Genomic DNA, 18,116 nt, shown 5'->3' on the forward strand with positions numbered 1-18,116 from the left:
CTAGCAATAAGCAGCTGATCCACCAACCTCACGACATCTACTTCTGTCAGACTCCTGAAAGAACAGACAGGAAAAAAAACAGAGGGAGATGTGTGACAACGTCACAGAAGTCAGTTCTGTGGGTTTCTTGACTTTCAACTGCTGTTCCGCAGGAAGTTTGGGAAACTAAAGAGATTTGCATTTCTTGGCTGAAGGGGAAGCCAACACCAAGTGACTCCTCTTCTATCCATGTCCAGATTTAAAAGAAGAGGGGGAAGAAGGCAAAGAGACATCAGATTTGGATTGAATGGACAGCCTCCTCAAAGGAGCTTTTAATCAGACCTTTCAAAATCAGTTTATATTTTTTTCTTTCAACGACAGCCTAGTTACTGAAGGCTTGGCAAATTACCCTCCTGTAATGTGCCAGGCCCAAAACAGTAAACAAGAGGAATGCCCGACAGTTGGGCATTTTTCTACCACAGTCTTGACATTGTTTGAAACTAGTTGTTCCTCTAGATTTATCTACCATGTTGATTAAAGAAAATCATCAACTGGCAGAAACACTCTAGAGACACACACACACACACAAGGGAAAAGGCTACCAAAAATGGTAGGCCAGAACTACCGCAATGTAGAGAAAAGGAAAGAACTGCCAATGAGGGTAGAAACAGATAATGCAAGCCAATAGCAGCACACTCACAGAAAAGGAACGGAGAGAGCAAAACATTTCTTGAAGAGGGAAAACTAACAATGGTAGGGAAGATAGTTTAATCAAACCAAAGGCTAAACGGTTAAACTGGGTAGAAAAATATGTATATAAAAAATTGGATCCGAGAGAAGAATAAAATGAATGCACACTTAGCTGACCTCTATAGCAAATGAGATCTAACGTAATCTGAAGAGGGGTATTTTGGGTAGAGACTTCGCTCCAGAGTTTTTGGTTCTCACTAGATGTTATAACAGCCAAGCCAGTTCTGAGAGTCAGAAACAGAGTCCCAAACGCCACTGATAAATGAAGACTGACATCAGAATGAAGGTTCTACTTTCTAAAAATGTAGAGCAAACATACAATTACTACACTCCGCAACACTAACCAGTGTCCAGCTAAACATTTAAATCTGGAATGGAGTCTGTAACATGCCAGATAATATGTTCATGTATATTAATGTAGCTTACTATTCAGCTTAGAACACTACTGTGCAGTTCCACTAAATGTGGCAACAAACGTGGAATAAAAAAAAAAATTGCCCCCACTAGCTATTTCCTGCAGTAACAATGCAAAACAGGCAAATGAGGCACTCCTGAGTGTTTGACTGTTAGCTGAAGTTACCCTGCCCCCACCAAATGATTCCAGTCAGTTTAGTGCTGCTACTTAAGTAGCAAACGCTAATTCAAGATTTTACCTCAAGTGAATTTGTTCAGTGCAGCTATCACAGTAACCTATAATACTGTTAACACTGCAGGATTTGCTCATCAAGAGTTGCAGCCAGAAAGAAGAGTCACATGCTGTTCATCCCCCAGTAGTGCAGATTTTTTACATTTACAGTTCTGACCGACATGCTGCTCAGCTTTGTCTTCAGGTGCAGAGATGACTGGAGTAAAATAATATAATTACAGGTGAATGATCTATTATGAAGTTTACCAAACAATTTGTAATTAATGACTGAATTGCAGAAATATATTCACAGGTTTTTCGTAGGAGGTCTTATTTTACATGTACATCAGTTGTGAGAATCTATATTCAACTGCATCAGATTTTTGAGAAATCCCCATCAGTTGTGAGAATCTATATTCAACAATCAGATTTTTGAGAAATCCCCAATTCTACCTCATGTTCTTGGTCTATTGCTTGTAATTTTTTTTCTGGCAGAAGGTTGAGAATGGCACTGAAACAATTCATCTTCAAACATAACTTTTAAGAAAACATACATCAATACAAAACATGCATTATACAACAGCAACATTTAAAATACATTTCTGATTTTTGGGCATTTGATCCCATTATTTCTGTATGCCCCAGACATTTGAGCTAAGAGACAGACTTGTATCGTGGACCAAATGAAAGTGCATCCTTCTGCAAAACTGACCCCCCCCCTCCAATTATCCCAATGACACCACCATCTGAAAACCAATCCTGTAAATTTGTATTGGAGAACCAATGTCAATAATGAAATGTCCTCTGATCACTATTTACAGCTTATATCCAAGGGTATGATGCCCATATCAAGGAAGGTAAATCCTCCCACTGTACTCTGCACTTGTAATATCATGGGCCTACAAAAATCAAGCACAAAGACTGTCTCAAAGCCTTGTCCCACTTATTACCATACAGACTTCGGACAGGCAAACACTGCCGTGCATATAGAGCTTCAACAGACCCCATCCTGTCAGGCCTATTACAAACTGCAAGTCCAATAGTAAGACACCTGCTCAAGGGATCTCAATCTCTGTTGCAAAATAAATAACATGTTGGAAGGATAAGTTTGCAGCTCAGAATAATGATTCTATGGAACCATTTTCCACACCATATAAATCAACACACACACTGTTAAAAGGTTATTTGAACAAAGGGATGAGCAACTGCAATTTCACCCAGTTTGGCAGTCTGACCCTATTTTGCAATTTAAATGTTCCCCCCTGTCCAACACATCCTTGTTCAGCTCATCTCAGAGTTAACTTTATAGAAAATATGACAGCTAAAACTCAACATGGGAAAGCAAGGCTAGGCTTCTTAAGATCCTCACAGGTTCAAAAGTACTTTCCAAGCCATTTATTAAAAAGCAATAAATTTAAAAAGTATAGTCTAGCATTTGAAGAGTTGGAAATATGTTTATTTTACAAGATTTTCATGCATTTCCAACTACCTAGTTACCCCCCCCCCATGTAGAAGTTACCTACGTTAAAACAAAAGGACCAGCTGCACATATATTTGTGGACATTTTACTCTCCTTATTTTAAGCAATACTTTATACTTCTATTGCAATACTTTAGACTTCTATTAAATGTATACAAAGTGTGAAATAAGAATACAAGCACTTTACTTTGCTGTTCAGAATAACTGATGAACGGCATATAACACTGAAAATTTAACTTTGTAGTTCATGGATAAAAATCCTTATGGATTCCATAATGACTAGGATAATATTTTAAGTGGTTCATCAAAACAGGTCCTGGAGGGCTGTCTGCTTCCAACGTTAGGACCACTAAAATGACAAGTTTACCCCACCTGCCCAAAATCCTTCCCATTACACAATGGCTTAACTCATCCCTGTATTACACTATGGTTACTACTTAGAAGTATCCTCCTTTTTCGGGCCATTTATCCCCAGTTTCTAGGCCTTACTCCTCTCATAAGATGGGCCATTACACGGCAAACCTTTTTGGTAGGGTCATGCACCACACTGCTACTGACGGCAGATTTGCTGTGCAATTTCCCAAGGTACATACCTCTCCCACAACACCTCTCTCTGCTCCTTTTGTGCCAATTTTAAATCAAGCAACACAGAGTTAAAGAAATTACTTGATGATGCAGACCTTATCTGCTCAAGTGAGCCAAGTTGTAAGATGCTGTGGTATGGAGGGTATATCATGGGAAATGAACCTCTGCAAGAACACATCATCCTGAGCCACATTAATGTGGTAGCTAGTGCAGTACTGCTACTAAAGTGCCACTCAAACAGGAGGGTAAGTGATCATACAGATGTAGTGCTTAGAATTTATACATGGAGCTTGACTACAGCATGGTGCCACAGGCCACTACAGGCATAACTGTCAACTTCTCACTTGCAGAAAGTTAAAAATTCTGGAATCAAATTAGAGAAACTTAAATCAAACTCTTTAAATAGTCCTATTAACTTGAAAATGCTAGTTTTCTAAAATAAAACTTTATTGGCATACCCTTATTTAAGGATTATAATCCTTAACCTTTTCTTCCAAAGACAGTCTCATTTGAGATGGGGTTAAAGAGAAGTAGAATTGCTCTATTAGCTAGGCGCACATCAGCAGGGCAGCATATAACAGGAGGGGAGCAATGGGAAGCCTTGAGAAAACAATTTAAAACCATGGCTATAACTCCTGCAACTATACCAACATCTAACCCGCACACTTTTTGGTGGGCAAATACCCATTATACTTTTCGTTATGTAGGAAAATCATTAAAGGTATGAGACAACATGAAAACTTCCAATTTGCACTTTTATTTCAATACTTCCTTATTCAAGGATTGTACCTTACACATCAATTAAACGTTATAATATTACACAAGGGTCTATTGTCAGATAAGAGTTTTCAGAAACTAAATTAGAGACCATATGTTCAAAAACTCTATATAAAAAAAAAAAAACCTACCCTTTTTTTTTACATTTTTTGCAGGGGCATGCCACCACACCCCTTGTAAATTACATACACCAACTCAGACATCACACTACTGTAGGGAAAAGGGTAAATTTCCCTTTTATGTACTGTACAGCGACCTCCATTCAAAAAGCTTTGTGTTTTCAAAAACTCTACTGATAAACAACATTGCGAAAGATGTATACACCACACACACAAAATAGATTTTTTTACCAACATAATTTAGGCCATGTTTTGTGTGAGTAATCACTTAACTCAAAAAAAAACACTGTTGAAACTTTAGCAAATGAGCATAACAACGAATTAAAAAAAAAAAAAAAAAAGTCAAAATAGTTCGAATTTGAACTGCTGACAACTTGCCTCAATATTTGGTGCCATTAACATGTTTAGCAGGGGTCAAGCCCCTTGCTAATTATATATACCAACTCAGAGGACAGACTATAGAGAAGGATGACAAACTCACAAAACTGCGAACGCACACTGGCATTCGCTCGTGTCTTCGGCATCTTTCTTTTGGTTCGCTAATACAACCCACTGAAAACATCCTTTTGCACATCTGTCACTGCAGATGTGCAGGTCAACAACATGATGGTAAACATATATATATATATATATATATATATATATATATATATATATATATATAAAATTATACATCTGACAAGAAACTAGCAAAACAAAAAACTTTAAATCCACACAAAGACAAAGCAGACCAAACCAGTAGTTAGCGCTTTTGTTCCTTTATTAATATCCAGAACTTCATCAGAAAATAAATGAATGGAACACACATAGTAAATGTATACCTTACAGTCAGAGCAATTCCCTCCAACCAATCAGTAACAATTCAAATGACAATCACAACCAATAGAAACACTACAGAAAGTGCAAAGAGTGAGTGAGGTCATGAGTAGTACAAAATAAGAGTGTAATATGTCAATTTTGCCAAAGTTTCATTTAAGCCTGGGGGAGAGTCTGCATTTAGTCTTAAATTGCCGGTGTAATTCCTTAACCTCTAGCAACCTTCCAACATAAGAAATTAACATGTTGCAAAACAAAAGACTTTCACTGTAAACTATGTTTTGCCAATGCATTTTTTAAATCTATTTCTAATGGCAGCACATTGCTCCTTTATTCTAGACAATTTCCTAGTAATCTTCCCAATACGGAATGAGAAACAAGTAATGCCTGCATACACAACATTTTCAGATTTACAAATCATAATGTCTACACACCTTAGCATCGCAATATCTAAAGTGGAAGGATGAGCCTGTGAGAATGCAACTGCAGGAGACACGCTCCACAAGTAAACATGCCTGGGGCACTTAAGTTCTTCGGTAAATGAAGCAAGGAGGGAGTATTTCGGTCCTCAAAAGACATGTGAAGAGGACATGTTTAATTTATGCGAGAATAGTGGCACCTGACAAAGTTTATTAAACTTCCCTGCTATTATTTAAAATACTCCGGTTTTAGCAGAGAAAGATACTTTCCAAAATTACTTGGATTACACTAGCATGCATCCGTTTCACATGAAAAAGAATTTAGTGACTGATTTAGTTACAGCATTCAGTCTTCTTGGGTAGGAGTCCATCAGCATGGTACATCTTGACTTGGCAATATTTGCCCACTCTTCCTTGCAAAAGCACTCCAAATCTGTCAAGATTGCAAGGGCATCTCTTGGGCACAGCCTTCTTCAGGTCACCCACAGATTTTCTATTGGTTTTAGGTATGGGTTCTGGCTGGGCCATTCCAAAACTAATTATCTTTTGGTGAAGCCATTCTTTTGTTGATTAGGATGTATGCTTGGGGTCATTGCCGTGTTGAAAGGTGAATTTCCTCTTCAGCTTTCTAGGAGACGCCTGAAGGTTTTGGACCAAAAGTGACTTGTTTGGAACTGTTCATAATTCCCTCCACCTTAACTAAAGCCCCAGTTCCAGCTGAACAAAAGCAACCACAAAGCATGATACTGCCACCACCAAGCTTCACCGTGGGGATGGTGTTCTTTTGGTGATGCAAAGTGTTGTTTTGCACCAAATGTACCCTTTGGAATTGTGGCCAAAAAGTTCAACCCTGGTCTCATAAGACCATAACACATTTTCCCACATGCTTTTGGGAGACTATGTATTGTTTTCCAAATTTTAGCCTGGCCTGGATGTTTTTCTTTGCAAGAATAGGTTTGTGTCTTGCAACCCTACCCCAAAGTCCATACATATGGAGAATAGGGAAGATTGTTGTCACATGTAGTACGCAATCCGTAATTCCTGCAGCTCCTTCAGTGTTGTTGTAGGTCTCTTTGCAAAGAGCTGGACGTCCTTGCAAAATTGATGAAAACTGGTCAGGGAGGCTGCAATGTCACTGTTGTCCCATATTTTCTCCACCTTTTCTTGACTGTCTTCACTGTGTTCCATGGTATATCCAATGCTGTGGAAATTTTTGTACTCTTCTCCCGACAGATACCTTTCAATGACATCCCTTTGATGCTTTATAAGCTCTCAAGAGAACCATGGCTTTTGCTGTAGCAGGCAACTGAGTAAATGTCAGAAATATCCTACTAGAACAGCTGAACTTTAGTTGGAGTTAATCAAAGTCTCTAATTGATGGCAGGTGTGTACCCAAAAAGACTGAATGCTGTAATCCTCTATATGTTTTTCAATTGAATTTCACAAGTTACAGGTCACATTAAAGGTGGGAACATTTTTTTTTTTTTATCACACAAAAAAAAAAAAAAAACTGGCATTTTAACAGGTGTGTACACTTTTTATATCCACTGTAATATTTTATCTATATCTGGACACACACACAGTGGTCACTATGGCCTTGGGTTCTGGAAGAACGAAGGATCAGCCCATGAGAATTTTTCTGGAATGTATCCACCAAGCTAGGTCTTTTCCATAAGGACTGGTGATCAAAATATGGTCTGACATGGGTTGGTATAGCACTGACCACATAGATGCAAGCAGCTATTGTAGAATTCTCATGCAATATCCTGCTAGGGGAATTGAGTTATTGCCATCACATTGGAACCTATAGCCTGTAAAATTATACAAGCAGGTACTTTCTTGCCTAGAATTACTTTTTTCTACCTATGTTCTGATTTTCTGAATTCTCACAGGAGGAAGGGATGTCACGGTTGTTCTATTTAGTTCTGCCCCTATAAACTTCACAGTCAGAGTTGGAGTCAGTTGATATTTTTCATAATTTACAGTTATTCCCCAAGTATGCACAGGTCTGGAGAACATAATCCTTTGCTTCTATCAAATCGATGCCTGGTTAGAGTGGTAATGAGCCAGTCATCCAAGTACAGAAACACCTTGCAGTCTCAAGTGAGCTGCTACTACTGCTGTACATTTGGTGAACACCGTGGGGGCTGTGCTGAAACCAAATTGGCAGCACTCTGAATAGGTGATGAATGGCTCCCAACCAAAGTGGAGAAATTTTCTGGAACGCTTGTCCATTTTTTGTGATAATACACATCCTGAAGATCCATCAAGCACATTCAGTCATCCTTTCCAAAAGCAGAATCCAGAGACAGACTGATTTGTTCAATACACAGAGACCCATAACTGGTCTTCAGTCCCTGGTCTTTTTTGGGACTAAAAAATAAATACAGAGTAGGTTCTGGTCTGGACAGACTTCTTGGATGACTTTTCTTTAGCAGTTTTTGAAATTCTAGAATTGTTGGCTCCCTCTGACTGGGTGGAACATTGGGGAGTTTTTACACATGGGGGCAAGAAAAGTGCATGGTATAACCTCTGGAAATATTCATCTGCAGGCATGAGCCTGTTATACTTAGCCAGGCAATCTGGTGCCAGGATAGGCACCCCCCCCCCAGATTGCCTCCAGAGGAAGACAGTATTTGGGCCCCCTTTCAGAACGCTTACTTGTGAAAGAGTCCCTGAGGCCCTGGTTCTGCAGACCACCTCTGCCCTACTCCACGTGTGACCTGGAAAGGCCTTTGGGACTTTTTGAACCCCATCTTTCAAACTGCTCCTTCAATTCCTGGAAAAAAAGATCTTTGGGGAGTGGAAAAATAGCAGAACGGGTCTTACCATTCTTCTCACACCTGGATAATTTCCACAGAGACAATCCATCAAACAGTGCAATGAAGAATGAACACTTAAATGGCACTGCAATGCATGCAGACATGTCTTCTTATGGCTACGCCTGAACCCACAGCTCTAGTGGTTCCTTCAGCTGCATGCACAATAAGTTTCATGGACGTGTTTGACAGACTTCAAGGCAGCCATCTGGGAAGCAACTTTTTCTTCGACTCCCTCAGCAACAGCTCCTGCCAAGGTATCCAACAGCGCCTTGATCAGATCCGTTTGAAGTCTGGTAAAATGTGCCAGGAAATTCTAAGATCTTAAGGAGAAGGTCAGTGAAGCACAAACCTGCTTCCCAAGTCTATCCATTGCCCAAGACTCTCAGTTAGGTGAGTGGATAGAGGAACTCTCCCCTCAGCTAGTTCCCCTTTGGTGGCAGCCACTATGACTGACCACAACATCTACCACTAATCCTTTCGCCCAGAATTGATTATCCTCAGTAGCAGATAAAACTTTGTCCAGTCCTCAGGGGCAGATAAAACTTTGTCCAGACTTTTGCAGATGTGTCCAATGGTGATTTCTCAAGGTGTGGAAGGCACTGGACAACTGAATGAGCTTGTCAGCGGGTGGAATCACCTAAGAGTTAGACAGGAGAGTAACAAAAGCCTACATGCAAACTGATTTCTCCAAAAGATTTTGGGACTTCCTAGAAATATTGAAACAGGGGTGACTGGATGTCTCCAAAGGCGACATCACCAGGGAGTAACCATGACAGAGAGCAGAAATTAACCATGCAGAGGCTCCAAGGTGCAGGGACGGCTCTGAAATCCCCAGTTCCTTATACCAGACAGGGCAGATAGGACTCCTAGAGGTCTCCAGATCTGAAAGAACCGAAGAACTCCGAGCAACTGCCAGTTCTGAAGGAGGCACCAGACGACTCGGAGCTAGAAGCTCTAATACCTCGGAGGAGTAGTTTAACAGGTACAGGAAGTCTCGGCTCCTAAACCCATAGTGGTCATCGCCGAAGGGAGTCCTGTATATCCTCTCTACCACAGAATTGTATTCACCAGCATCTCAACGTCGACTTCTCCAAGACTTTTGGTGGAATGGATGGACAGAGAGGTTGATTTAAGCCTTTGCAGAAAAAATTCAGGTAATTCACTCAGGTTGACTGATAGGGAGCAAGTTGTCATAAGTAAAACTTGCTCTACTGTATTAATACTCTGTGCTGAGGAGGAAACAGGAAGCAATGCTTCTGAGACGAAGACTGAAATTGCTGGCATACCAAAGTCTCTGCCATCAAAACCTTAGAATCAACTGCACTGGCCACTGCAGTTGATTTTCCAGTACTGAAGCCTTAAGACCCTGTATCCATTGGATCCAAACAGCTTTTAGGAACAGAGGATTTTTTTTTTTAAATGTGCCAGTGCTGAAAGGAGATAATGGTACTGACAGACTTCTCTTTTTAGCCTTCTCCAAGGAGGTGGTGGAACGCGAAGACATCAGTTTTAATTTTGTTGTAAACAGATATGACCTCCTCAAAGGAGGAAGTAATCAAACCTTTTAGAATTGACTTATTTTTTTTTCTTTCGACAAGGGCCCTATGACTTAAAGCTATGGCAAATATTACAATCTTCTTGAAGATTAACTGGACCCAAACAATACACAAAATAAAGATGCAAATCCAAGACTGGAAATCTTATGGCTGCACTTCTGGCATGTCTTGAAACCATCTGATAGTAAAAGGTACACAGAAATGCAAGGAAAAGGTACCATCAACAATGACAGTGCAAGGTACACCGAAGCGTATGGAAAAGGAGAGATATAGAAAGGGCAGAAAGACAGCAATAATATATTATATTTAAAAAAAGTATTAGAGAAAAATACAGAATTACAAGGCAATATTAACCAGAGAAAAATATGAAGACAAAATATTAGAAATATTTACTTGGCTCGAAAGCTATGACTAACGTGTCTACCTAGAAAAATAGCAAACAAGATCTGAAGTAACCGGGAGTGTAGGATTGTGGGTAGAAGTGAAGCTAGAGTTTTTGGCCTGTGCAAACTGTAGTAACAGTATATAATAATGTCAGTTTTCATTTTATCCTTTACCTCTGGAGCCAACAGACTGTATAATAAGTTTACATTCTCTTATTCTGTTAATGTCTCAAATTATAGTGCTACTGTCCTAAGTGTCCCTGACTGGTTGAGAGCTATGATTGGGCAAGATCAGTATACTGCCCCAACCAACAAATGTGTGTGTGTGTGTGTAAAGAAGGACTACCATGCTAATCACAAGCATTCTACAAACGTTACTACAAAGCAAGAGATTACTTTGAAGATACAGTCCAGTATTCATGACTTGTAAGTATGCAAATCAGAAATGCAGATGCTGACATACAAATATTAGTACAACACAGAATAAATATGCCATTTTTTTTAAATCCATTTAGAGCAAGGACTAAATGCCAACAGTTGACAGATTAATACATTAAAATAACCAATGCATTGCCTTTATCTACTGGAACACTAAAAATATGCAGATATCTGCATAATTTTCTGCACTTCTCCCACACTACCCCAGCTTCTCTCCCATTACACAAACATTTTCTGTCTTTGAATCCTGGCACACCAACTGCCAACCATTGCTTAACAAAAAACTCCTTCTCTTCCAGCAAAAATGTTGCCCAAATAACACAAATTAATTCAAAATACACTCAGCATACAATACTGTTACTGAAATAGTCCACCACACCAAACTACTAAGGGTAATCATAGACAAAAGCTCAACCTCAAAGTGCCCAAAAAACACAAGAGAAACTTGGCATCCTCTATAGAAATAACACTACCGAACACATCAAAAATCATAGGTTCATACTAGGCTACCTGCCCTGGGGCATTTATAAGCCTAGCCCGATTGTGTTTGGCTTACGCCACCCCTTGCTTTGAGTATACTGTGCCCTTTTTAAAGTTTAGTTTACTGTGCCTCTGTCTAATAGTGACACTGAAGCAATCCCCGGGACAAACCTACGATCCCCCATCCACTCATCAAGATTCTTCTTGAAGAGAGTCAGTGAGGTGCTCTGCCTAACATGAATTGGAATTCTATTCCAGAGCGAAGGGAGCCTCTGGGTTATGAATCTGTCCCTCCAGCATGTTCTATTTATTTCTGTGCTGAGGTTCAAGTCCCTCGAGCGCGTGGCTCTAAGGGATTTAGATTTACTGAGGTGGAGCATGTCCATTAATTCTGGGTTGGACTTAGCTTTATATGTCAGGCATAGATCGCCTCGAAGTAGGCGGTATGCAAATGAGTAGAGCTGGAGTTTCTTTTAACCGAGCAGCATATGGCACCTGTTTGAGTTCCTTGATCCTCTTGGTGAGGTACTTTTGGGGTCTTTCTAATTGCTGCAGGTGTCGGGTAAGGTACATCCCAAAGGGGGCATTGTATTCTATGATGGGCCTGATGAGGGATGAATAAAGGGGCACGATTACCTCTCTTGATCTAGATGTGAATCCTTTCATGATGAGGTGGGCTATGTAGAAGGTCTTTCTAACCACTTTGGCAATGTGGTTGTCAAAGGAGAGATTGCTATCAACTTGGGTCCCCAGATCCCTAATTACTTTCTCTGTACTTAATGAGTTACCACCTATGTGGTAATTTGTAGGCACACTTTTTGCCAAAGGGTATGACTATACACTTTTTGGCCTTTAGCTTTAGACCATGGCTCTGGCACCAGTTATCCGTCTCTGAGACCTTTTTGAAGGATGTTTGTGTCAGCTGGAGAGTCGATTATGGTGTCCAGTTTGCAGTCATCTGCGAACTTGGTGAGCCATAGTCCTCCCACGTTGGCCTGTACCTCAGAAAAGTAAATACCGAACAAGAGAGGTCCCAGGACAGAACCTTGTGGGATGCCACTTGTGACCGGTTTCGAGTCTCACATGGCTCCAGCAACTCTGACTCTGTGGGTTTTGTCTTTGAGCCAGTTTGCGACCCATCTTGTGACATAGGGGTTTATATTTAGGCTGGATAGCTTATCTATGATGCCCGAGTGGGGTATTTTGTGTCAAATGCCTTTGCGAGGTCCAGATAGGCTGTGTGGACTACCTTCCCTTCATCTATGGCCTTGGTGACTGTTTCGAAGAAGTCGACCAGGTTCAAAAGGCAGGATCTGCCCTTGACGAAGCCAAATTGGGTAGGATCTAGTGTCTGTAGGTCCCCAATGTCTTTGTTTATGAGTTCCATGATGATCCTCCTCGCCATAGCCTTGCAGACTAGGCTAGTCAGGCTTATGGGGCGATAGTTTCCACGGTCTGTAGAGGCGCCACCTTTGTGGAGTGGGACCACTGTTGCTGTATGCCATTCTTTGGGCACATATCCTGTAGTGAGGATGAGATTGTACAGCAGATTTACTTGAGGGATTAGTTCTTCTTGGAGTTCATGTAGTACGCAACCCGGGACACCATCTGGTCCCATGGAAGCAGTGTTTTTTGCTTTGGAGAGGGTGGCCTTCACCTGAGCATCAGAGATGTTTGGCAGGCTGCACTCTGCCAGGATAGATACTTGCTCTTTTTTTTTTTGGGGGGGGGGGGGCGTTTGCACTGAACCTGTCTGCCAGGATATTGGCGATGTCTGTGGGTTCAGTGTATTTTTTGTCGTTTAGAATCAACTCAAAACAAGTCTGGGAGTTGCATCCCAGGTTCCTAACATAACTGAAAAAGCCTTATGATTGCCCTTAGTGTCCTGTGCAATTTTTCACTCTTACTAAAACTTTCCTTCTATCCTCCTTACTATGTGGTGCTTCTAGTCTCTGTAAATTAGAGATCTCCACAAGATACAAAATGGAACAGTGTTACAATAAATTGGCCAGGTTTGGCACAAACACAAAATCCAGCACACCACTACAAATGCTAAACTGCCTAAAACTCCATCATCACCTTCTGTACTTTCAACTCTCAAGTGTACACAATATGATCTATACACCCTTAGCCTGCCCAGTTTTAAATAATATAGTAAAACTTTACAACCCCAACATAGCCCTTAGTAAGTCTCCAAGCCCTCTAAAATACCAGGACAGACCCTACACTCTCAGGTTGTTGAAGTGTGGAACACGCTCTCACTATCTACCAGTACTACTCCTACAGTAGCAGCCTTCAAAACTTCCCTAAAGCAATATCTAAATAAGTCCTGGCTTAGTTTGCGCTCTGCTCCTGGCTAGCGTCACCTCTACTCCCCCCCCCTTCTTACAGACCCTCTCCTGTCTAACTTCTCCACACCCACTTCCTTTACACCAAGGAACACTAGATAAAATTACATTAAATTACATTAGTCTTCCGTTATTCACACCTCTTCCACTTCTTTCTCGTACTACTTTGCTTTCTCAGTTTCACAAAAGTGTTCAGAACCTCATTTCGCCACTAAAAATTGATCTCCAAAAAAACTGTACTTCTGAACACTGACTGTGTCATTGAATGTACTATTCCCCATATCCTAAAGCTTTACTGGTAAATATGCAATTTATATTACCTTGTATATACATTGCATATTACAAAAGTATATATTGTACCTAGATTGCATGCCACCAGTGCTGTAAAAATTATGAGTAATTTGTTTTTATCACATGATTCTGTAACTACTTTTCTGCATTTCTCTAATTTTTAATGCTGTACGTATATTAGAGACTGTATTTGAAGCTTTTCTTCCCGGAACTCCACTGAAAAAGTTTTACCCAGTCAGACCATCCCAGTAAACAAATGTCAAATAAATAACTGTCCTCAGTGATTTAAGACATATTTCATTTTTTTACCAGAAGTAAAGAAAATGGAAAGAAAAATCAGGGAAGTTAAAGTTAACCAGGTTTACAAACGAAACGGAAAAATGACACGGCAACATTAACTTACGTGTCGAACTAGAGCCCCAAAATACTTTGGGTCACTTTATGTCCAGTACCAACTAATATTTAATTTTTATTATTTACTTAATGGGGTTGCGTGACACTACTTTTCACGAAATGTTGACAGAGGATAAAACGTACCATACAACACAACCAATGAAGTCAAGAATAAGTGCTAGAGATAAAACACGGACAACTGTAGAAACACACTAACAGCTAGATGCCATCCCTCCTCCGACATTTCTACAGTAAAAATACCTTCACTCGATCAGGAAAGCATAGACTGCATATAATCGAAGCTGCAACCACCGGAATAATACGAGCACACACCACAAGACTGCACATAAAGGAAACTGCAACCACCGGAATAATACGAGTGCCCACCACAACTCTCCACACACACAGTTTCTTAAGCATTACAGTTCCTAAAAAACAAAACAAAAAACTACTATCTAAATCATCACTTGACAGCAACAACTCAACTAAGCTGTCAACCGGATTCAAAAGTACACGAAGCTCCACATACAGCTGATCCAAACCACAAGCTACACTATTTAACTACATTATACGTAATCCCATACACCTAACAGACATTACTATATATTTCACACACACACACCACTTAAAAAACTATTTTGCTAAAACTCACGAGTCATGCCGACAAAGACACACCCAGAAACTTCAAATAGCCGAGAATTTTCTCGTAAAGCCTTCAACCACCACACTATTAACGACGCCACCAATTAACCATCATTATGGGTGGTGCCTAACTCTATTGGCTCATAGATATTGCACTGCATGACGTATTGTGAATGCGCTGAATGGACACCACCAATGTTAAACAATAGATAAGCTGAAACATTTACATTATTTATCATGACGTTAATGGAGGATCCGGGACTCATTCTCACTGTTGAAGTGACACCCTAACCCCATGTGCAAAAAAAAAAAAAAAAAAAAAAAAGGGAAGGGAGGGGTTATGGATGGACTGCATTGAACGTAACTATGAATACAAACAACGAGAGTAATGCTGTAGGGTTGCCACCTTTTCAAATGCCCAAAGTGGAACATTTTTGGTACGAACGTCAGATTTTGCAGGCTGAAACATACCCACGGCCAGTACAAAGGACAGAACTTCACTTTTTTGCCAAAATAACCTCTTGTAATTTAGCTGCTTATTATGTTTCTTATATTAGGTGTTTCAGATACAGAATAACTGTTTTATGCAACTATTACATAAAATGTAAGAAATAGTTTTGTCCAAAAAATCTCAGGACATTTGCCATTTTTATTGCAGGACACAACTGCTCAAAGAGGAACTCTCCCTCGCAAAGTGGGACAGGTGGTAACTATAATGCTCAGTTCAGCAGTTCTCCTTCGCCGTTTTTTTCCCGACATAAAATGGAAAGCTAAAACTATTTTGCCTTGAAATAAACGGACATTTTAATCTCCCTCCGCACTCACTTTAAGTCATAGCTGCCAAATCAGTGAGGTAAAGAGTGGATGTATAATGTTTGGTACTTAGGGCATGGGGACTTTCTTCGGCGATGAACGGTGGCCTGTGTGTAACTGCAAGTTCACAATAAAGGGTGACGTGGCAATATTTACTGTTCTCCCTTCTCACCTGAAACGGAGACAACCCTAATATGATAAAAGTAAAAAGCTTATCATTACTGCTGATCATCTGTCTCGGCTGTTTGTGACTAATTAGAAAAATTCTTAAGACTGCATAGGTAACATGCTCTTCAAATGTGGATCAGTGAGGGGAACGCACTTTTTGAGGCTCAGAAATGAGGTCACCTGAGAGGTATGAGGAACACAATGGCTTTTTTGTATTGGCTTTGTCTTATAACAAGTAACTCCCCATTTGTCCTGCACGAAGTAGGCGTGGCTTGTGAGACTGACAAGCCAAAATGGCCATGATCTTGTATGCAAATGATGCATGACTGACTGACATGCAGATTTGACAGTGATATCATCCATACATTTGGTAGTTGACTGACAGATATTGAAATCACCTCGTAAACATGGGATCTGGCAGAGACAGATGGTACCTTGCCTTGGTCCACATTTTACAGGGCTAGGGTTACTGTAACCCTGACCCTAGCCCTGTAAAATGTGGACCAAGGCAAGGTAATAACATCTGTCTTCTGTGGAACCCAGATAGATATTTCTTAATGAAGATCTGTATGTTATTAAACAGTAAAGTACTAGACAATATCAGGGTAAATCAGAGACAGTTGAGAGGTATGCATGCCAAATAATGAAGAGATTCACCATATAAGTCTGAAAAACTATGATAGTTTTACACAGAACATTTTTCATGAGTATGCTGATATTTTCAAAGGTGAGATTAATAAACTTCCAGAATCCAGTCACATATTCCATGAAGAAGCCCAGTTGTAAGATCAGCCAGGAAAGTTCCGGTAGCAATGCAGAGCAAAGTGAAAACAGCACTAGATAAAATGGTAAATTTAGGTGTGATAAAGCTAATAAAAGAACAAACTGAATGGGTATCCTCCATGATTGTAGCTCATAAGAAAAGCTCAGATAATATTCAAATACATATCGATCCCAGAGATTTAAACAAAGTGCTTAAACACTTTCATCATCCGATATGCACAGTAGAAGAAGTAGCTGCATTTATGCCAAATACCACTATTTTTTCTGTCTTAGATGCAAACAGTTCTTTTTGGCAAATTTCGCTGGATCACAAATCTTCATTGTTAAGAAGGGACAACATACTAGACCTGATCATTACCAACATGGGGACTCTATGCTCCACACCAGAAGTATATCCCTCATTGGTAAGATCAGACCATAAATTAATTTCACTGGATGTCCACATCCCGACCCCACCCCCAGCCCAGAAAACCACAGTGAAAAACTTCTCAAAAGCGAACTTCTCACTTCTCAAAACTGAAGTGGAATCCTTCAAGGCCCCAGGGCCAGTGGAAACTACAGCCCAAACTGCAGAATCCTATATAAATGCATTCTACGGACATCTCCAGGAATGTATGGATCATGCTATCCCAAACAAAACCAAGACCCAATCAGCCAAAGGCAGACGTCCAGTCTGGTGGACCCCTGCCATAAATAAACTGTACAACAGAAGGAGGAAGTTACTACATGATAGAGCAAAATCCCTAATAGGGAAGGCATCTCTGATCAGTACTAGCAAAAAATTACGATCCCTCATAAAATCCTCCAAGGCCAGCTTCGAGAGAAAAATTGCACAGGACACCAAAGACAATCATAAGGCTTTTTTCAGTTATGTTAGGAACCTGGGATGCAACTCCCAGACTTGTTCTGAGTTGATTCTAAACGACAAAAAATACACTGAACCCACAGACATCGCCAATATCCTGGCAGACAGGTTCAGTGCAAACTCCCCCCCCCTCCCCCCCAAAAGAGCAAGTATCTATCCAGTTGAGAGTTGGAAGTACAGAAGGTGATTATGGAGTTTTAGGCAGTTTAGCATTTGTAGTGGTGTGCTGGATTTTGTGTTTGTGCCAAACCTGGCCAATTTATTGTAACACTGTTCCATTTTGTATCTTGTGGAGATCTTTAATTTAGAGAGACTAGAAGCACCACATAGTAAGGAGGATAGAAGGAAAGTTTTAGTAAGAGTGAAAAATTGCAGAGGGCACTAAAGACAATCATAAGGCTTTTTCAGTTATGTTAGGAACCTGGGATGCAACTCCCAGACTTGTTCTGAGTTGATTCTAAACAACAAAAAATACACTGAACCCACAGACATCGCCAATATCCTGGCAGACAGGTTCAGTGCAAACTTCTCCCCCCCCTCCCCCCCAAAAGAGCAAGTATCTATCCTGGCAGAGTGCAGCCTCCC

The 18,116-nt window shown here is 40.3% G+C and overlaps 1 protein-coding gene across 2 annotated transcripts in view; it reads right to left on the reverse strand.

Moving 5' to 3' along the window:
• The window catches only part of SMIM15 (small integral membrane protein 15), a 125,917-nt gene extending 110,887 nt beyond the window's left edge, over positions 1-15,030 (reverse strand). Inside the window, exon 1 of one of the 2 annotated variants that reach the window (XM_044063890.1) lies at positions 14,913-15,030. The gene's annotated coding sequence lies outside the window, so the exon portion shown is untranslated. The remainder of the gene's footprint in view (positions 1-14,912) is intronic. The other variant, XM_044063891.1, reaches the window with a different exon arrangement.
• Between the last annotated feature and the right edge of the window lie 3,086 nt (positions 15,031-18,116).

The sequence above is a fragment of the Protopterus annectens genome, chromosome 2.part2 (genome assembly GCF_019279795.1).
Source record: "Protopterus annectens isolate FY-2018-M chromosome 2.part2, PAN1.0, whole genome shotgun sequence".
Taxonomy (NCBI): Eukaryota; Metazoa; Chordata; order Ceratodontiformes; family Protopteridae; genus Protopterus; species Protopterus annectens.